The sequence below is a fragment of the Danio aesculapii genome, chromosome 6 (genome assembly GCF_903798145.1).
Source record: "Danio aesculapii chromosome 6, fDanAes4.1, whole genome shotgun sequence".
NCBI classification, from domain to species: domain Eukaryota; kingdom Metazoa; phylum Chordata; class Actinopteri; order Cypriniformes; family Danionidae; genus Danio; species Danio aesculapii.
This window is the reverse complement of record NC_079440.1, coordinates 50,464,178-50,471,084: the sequence shown is the minus strand read 5'-3', so window position 1 is coordinate 50,471,084 and position 6,907 is coordinate 50,464,178.

The following is a 6,907-nucleotide window of genomic DNA, read 5'->3' as shown; positions in this document are numbered from 1 at the left end:
CAGTTTAGGTAAAGTCAACTAATTGCTTTTTACAATGTACGTAATTTTATTCTGACTTTACTTACAAAAGAGTTAGTAAAGTCATTTTAACTTGGAACTGTTAAGTTGACTTAACTTAATTTTTATAATTATGAACAGTTCATCTACTTATTTTAAAGGCAATGGGTTTACTCACTTTTTTAAAGTAGGCAACTAATCGCTTTGTACAGTTTATGCCATTTTTATGTTGACTATAAAAAGTTAGTAAAATCATTGTAACTTAGAACTGTTAGGTTGACTTAATTTTTATAATTATGTGCATAATTAATCTACTTAATTTCAAGGCAACAGTTTTAACTCAAACAGTTTAAGAAGTCAACTAATTGATTTTTACAATGTATCCCATTTTTATGTTGACTTAAACTCATTGTAATTTAGAACTGTTAAGATAACTTAACCTAATTTTTATAATTATGCTTTTTATATTATATTATATATTTATATTTACTCACTTTTTAAAGTAGTCACCTAATTACTTTTTACAATACATGTTATTTTTATGTTAACTACTTTAAAAAGTTAGGAAACTCATTGGAACTTGAAACTCAACTTAATTTTTGTAATTATCCACAGTTCATTTACTTAAGCTAAGTCAACTTTAAAAAGTATGTAAACTCATTGGAACTTAGAACTGTTTAGTTGACTTAACTTAAGTAAATGAGCTGTGGATAATTACAAAAATTAAGTTGAGTTTCAAGTTCCAATGAGTTTACTAACTTTAAGTATTCAACATGAAAATGAGGTTCATTGTCAAAGCAATTAGTTGACTTTACTTAAAAAAGTTAGTAAACCTGTTGCCTCAAGAAAATGACTATGTCTATAATTATAAAAATTAAGTTCCAAGTTCCAATAACTTTACTAACTTTTAAAAGTCAACATAAAAATGACGTACACTGTAAAAAGCAACTAATTAACTTAACTTTAAACAGTGAGTAAACCTGTTGCTATAAGTAAATGAACTATGTGGAGAATTACAGCAACACGTTAACTCATTTATTTTAAGTAAAGTCAGCTAATCGCTTTTACAATGTACTTCATTTAACTTCGAAACTCTTCTGCATCGCAAGCTTTTTACGAGGTATTTTGTCCCTACATCCATATCAACATGTCCTCTTTTGTTGCCTTTAAGATTCACCACATCTGCGAATTGATATTTTGTAACAAAGTCGTGCAGATATAATCACTTCCTGGACATTTCTGAAAGCGTTTCATTATGTTACACGCCACCAAAAAATCACCTTTTCCCAAACAAGGCCGATCACTTTTGAATGCACAACGACATGCACTCTTTACTGAAAGTATTAGCAGTTATCATAAAGTACAGCGTATATTTTTATATCCAATAATTCATGATGTCCCTTTTCAGACAGACTCGCTCGGGTAAAGTTTAAAAAGCGTTTTGCACAGTCGACTTGAAGAGTTGGGAAACACGGAGAGCGACCAAAATGCACTGTGACCGGTGTCATAATAAGAGTCACTCTGAACCTCAGACCATTGATGATGCTGTCGAGCACAAACCACGTGTCTTTTTTGACTTGATTTGATTTCTGAACATGTTTCGAAGCAGTACGCCCGGCTCCAACGTGCCTTGTCATTTTTCAGCCTTCTACTTTTGCTCTCATCTTTGGTTTTCCCTTTTTAAACCTACTCATCCATAAGTATTTGTGATTTCTTTATTATTTGACGCACAGCGAATTCACCAAATGAGGTTTTTCACCTTGAATGTGAGCGTGCATATGTTGATGTAATCTGCTGCAACACTACACAGTGCGTCGGCTTCACATTTAGACTTTTATTATGTAAATCTGAGTTTTACTTTAAGTTTTAACCTTCTTGGTTGATGTTGGCCTATATTAAATCACCTCTTTATAGATGTTTTTTCACGTTGAGTGTGTGTGTGTGTGTGTGCGCGCATGTGATATTTGTCCAGTTTGCCAGAGATACAGCAGGACAGATAATTTCTGTTTTAACACCAGCATTTTGAATACATATTCACTCTCACTGCATTCCATACGGGAGCATTTTGTGTGTGTGTGTGTGTGTGTGTGTGATGTTTTGTATACTGTACATCAGAATGAGACAAGTGTGTGTGTGTTAGATCATATGCATGTGAACGAGTGTGAAATCACTGAGTGTGTTGTGTTCAAAGAATACTCAGAAGAATTAGATCACCTTTTTTAGTCTGTGGACAGTGGTGATTTCCGGCTGTAAGTGTAAATAATGGATGTAAAATAGAGTCGCTCGAGAGACGTTGTAGTTTTATAGTGTGATGATTTCATGTTTTCATCTGTCAGTTTCCTGTTTTTATAATGTAGACTATATTTCTTTTCTTTTTGTTTGTTTTTTTTGCTCTTGTGCACTATCATGGTAGTCAATACTGTAAGTAAACTGTTTTGTTTTTTTAAGGCACACTGTATTTATTAGTTCACTTAATTTATTTAGGTTTTTTTTTTTGGCTTTCTGTCATGGAAATAAAATTGTTTTAAAAAACATTCGTGAATCCGTGAATGAATTGACGGGCGTCACGGTGGCGCAGTGAATAGCACAATCACCTCACAGCAAGAAGGTCTCTGGTTTGAGCCTCGGCTGGGTCAGTTTCTGTGTGGAGTTTGCATGCTCTCCCCGTGTTCGCGTGGGTTTCCTCCGGGTGCTCCGGTTTCCTCCACAGTCCAAAGACGTGGTATAGGTGAATTGAATAAACTAAATTGGTAGTAGTGTATGTGAGTGTGTGTGTGGGTGTTTCCCAGTGTTGGGTTGTGACTGAAAGGGCATCCGCTGTGTAAAAATGTGCTGGATAAGTTGGCGATTCATTGCACTGTGGCGACCCACTGTTGGCGATCAGTGTGGATGAGGGTCACAAATTGATGGGCTACAAATTTAATATTAAGAAATTTAATTGAACTACTACATCAAATACTTGATGACTCACCATTAAAGAGAAATATTCATTCATTTTCCTTCGGCTTACTCTCTTTATTCATCAGAGTTCACCACAGCGGAATGAACCGCCCTTATCCAGCATATGTTTTACTCAGTGAATGCCCTTCCAGCTGCAACCCAGTACTGGGAAACACCCATACACTCACATTCTCACACTCATGACACGTTACACGTTTACACATCAACCCTTTTGTTTTTATTAAAAAGTGACTACACTGTAGATAGTAGTATAAAACTTATTTCCATACACTGCCAATCACACATGCTTTAGCTGAGTTTATGAACGCGGTTGCCTATCAGAAGCATTCAGATTATTTTTGTTGTCACAAATTTTAGATAAGTAAATTCCGCTGATGGTGAAGAAAGCTTCGGTAAGGATAACGGTAAGTCTTTTGACATTGTGTGGAAGTTTCCACTATGACGTCTACCATACTTTGGTCAATATGACATTGGTTTAAGATGTTTGCCTGATGTTAGATTTCGGTCACTTACCAACACAACCAAAAATCAACCAAATATCAACATTATTTGACGTCATTATTGGACGTCATTAGGTGTCAAACTCACTTCCTGGAGGGAAGTACTGCACAGTTTAGTTCCAACTTCCAACCCTGCTCCAACTGTCACGGATTGGTCAGGCTCTCACGATCCCCACTCACGAAGATCACCATCACCTGACTTCTAATGAGCACACAGCTGCATCACATTCACGAGCACCAGATAAAAGCACAGCACTCCAGTCGCTCATTGTCCGGGCTCGTCTCGACGAAAGCGGACAACTGAGCGACCACTCAGCGTAGTCATCCTCAGCTAAAACAAACGCTTTACTTACCTGTTCTCTTTGTATTCCTCCTAGTCTTCCTGGTCCACCCGAATCGTCCTGTCTTCCAGTCCTTCCAAGTCTGTGTCATCCTCTGTCAGCTGTATCTGGTGTGTGCTGTCCATCCTCGTGTATTCCTGTTACCCAGCCACGGAGGAAAAGACCCCAACATCACTCCTGATCCTCCTGGCTATCCTTCATGTGCTCCTTGGTGTCATTTAATAAACACCCTAACGTTTCCTTACCTCTGTCTCCTGTCCGCTTCATAACAGAAGCCCGGACCAATAACGACGACAACATGAGCACCCCCGATCACTTTCAAGAGCTGGTGGACCAGTTGAAGCGGATTCTACAGCCACCAGCTCCACTTTCCAACGCACCACCAGCACCGAGCACTTCCGCCTCCACAGTTTCTTCTTCGGCCCTTCCTTCCAGTCCCATGGCCCGACCAGCGCCCTACTCAGGCGGAGCGGGGGAGTGCAATGGTTTTCTGTTACAATGTTCCCTCATATTCGAAATGCAACCTTCTCTATATCCCACAGATAAGTCAAAGATCGCCTACATCGTATCACTACTCTCTGGGCCTGCACTTAAATGGGCTGAGACGATCTGGAACCAAGCCGGGCCGGTCATGAATTCCATCACTACCTTCACGGAGTATTTCAAAGAGGTGTTTGGACGTTCTGATGGGGAAGTAGCCGCTGGAGAGCAGCTGTATCATCTAAAGCAAGGTACTCTATCTACACAGGAATATGCTCTCCGGTTTCGCACTCTAGCAGCTGCAAGTGGATGGAATGAGAGATCGTTGTTGACCACGTACCGGCTCGGCTTGGAACCCACTCTCCGAATCCAGCTGGCCACATTAGATGATACTATGGGTCTGGAGAGATTCATCCAACATTCTCTCCGATGTTCCGATCGTCTCCGTTCCTATCAACAGGACACCATCACCCCCTCGTCTGCACTCCTCCAATCGCCTGAGTCAACAGCCTCTCCAGAACCAGAACCCATGATAATAGAGTCTGGAAGACTGACATCAGCGGAACGACAGAGGAGGCTGACCCGGGGTCTGTGTCTATACTGCGGTGTCAGTGGACACACCCGTATGGAGTGTCCCCTTCGTCCCATTCGGACTTCAGTGAGTGTATTCAGTACGAATATTGAACAATGTAAACCACTTACTACCACCGTACAAATAACTACTGCCTCTATTTCTCTCCTTGTCACAGCCCTCATCGACTCCGGGTCAGCAGGGAACTTCATCTCCCAATCCCTCTGTCGTCAACTCCACCTACGTACTGAGGCGTCCTCGCATATATACCAGATACAACCGATAACCCAGTGCACTCGATCTTCGACCCGTATCCATCGACAATGCGAAGACATCCTTCTTCAAGTGGGGTTGTTACATCAAGAGAGGATTCAATTTCTGGTTCTGGAGGGTGCAAATATGGACATCATTCTAGGGCGCCCGTGGCTGGTGAAGCACGATCCCATCATCTCTTGGGGCACAGGAGAGATAAAGAAATGGGGATCTGGATGTACACCTACCTGTTTTCCAAATCTCCCTCTTCAAGGTCGGAACCCCATTTCTTTGTTTACAACATCGGTCGAGAGTCCTCCTGAGAAGCAGTCTATCCACATTCCTAAGGAGTACAGCTCCTTTCATGATGTCTTCTGCCCCAAGAGAGCTTCCCAGCTACCGCCGCATCGGCCATGGGACTGCGCGATCGACCTAGTTCCAGATGCCCAGTTGCCAAGAGGTAGGATCTACCCGCTCTCGCTTCCAGAGAATCAGGCAATGGAAGATTACATAAGGGAGGCTCTGAGTCAGGGGTACATACGTCACTCAAAATCACCAGCCGCCTCAAGCTTCTTCTTTGTGGCCAAGAAGGACGGAGGGCTGCGTCCATGCATCGACTACAGGGTCCTAAATAACGGTACAGTAAAATACCGATATCCCCTTCCTCTGGTACCAGCCGCTTTGGAACAGCTCCGAGAAGCTAAAGTCTTCACTAAATTGGACCTCCGCAGCGCGTATAATCTGATAAGAATACGTGAGGGGGACCAATGGAAGACAGCATTCGTGACCCCTACTGGCCACTATGAATATGAGGTCATGCCTTACGGTCTGGTCAACGCCCCCTCCGTATTCCAAAACTTCATTCATGAAGTCCTCCGGGAGTTTCTTCACCACTTTGTAATAGTGTACATAGATGACATCCTCATTTACTCCCGGAGTGAGGCCGAACATCGCCAACACGTTGCGGAGGTCCTACACACATTGAGGGAACATCACCTCTACCTCAAAGCGGAGAAATGCTCATTCCACCAGAAGTCGATTCATTTCTTGGGATACATCATTGACCAAACCGGTATACGTATGGATGGGAAGAAAATTGAGGCTGTTCTATCCTGGTCAGAACCCACTTCCATTAAGGAGCTCCAGAGGTTTCTTGGGTTTGCTAACTTTTATAGACGGTTTATCAAGGACTACAGCAGGATTACATCACCTCTCACTAATCTCCTCAAGGGTAAACCCAAAGGACTGGAGTGGACCAAAGAAGCAGCCGCAGCCTTCCGCCTTCTTAAGAAGGAGTTCACAAGGGCCCCACTCCTGACTCATCCTGACCCAAATCTTCCTTTCGTGGTGGAAGTGGACGCATCCACCACCGGCGTCGGGGCAGTATTATCCCAACATCATGATACACCGCCCCGACTGCATCCCTGTGCCTATTTCTCTCGGAAGTTGAGCCCGGCGGAGCAGAATTACAGCATAGGAGACAGGGAGCTTCTAGCAATCAAGCTAGCCTTGGAGGAGTGGCGTCACTGGTTGGAGGGAGCCAAACATCCGTTCCAGGTGATCACAGATCACAAAAACCTCCAATATATCAAAGAGGCCAAGAGACTATGTCCACGTCAAGCCAGATGGTCACTTTTCTTCTCACGTTTTGATTTCTCCATTTCCTATCGTCCAGGACCCAAGAATCTAAGAGCAGACGCTCTCTCTCGTTTACACGAGCATCACGATCATGAAGAACTCCCAACGAAGATTCTTCCCGAACACATCTCCATTTGTCCGATCACCTGGAACGCTCCTCCAGTCGT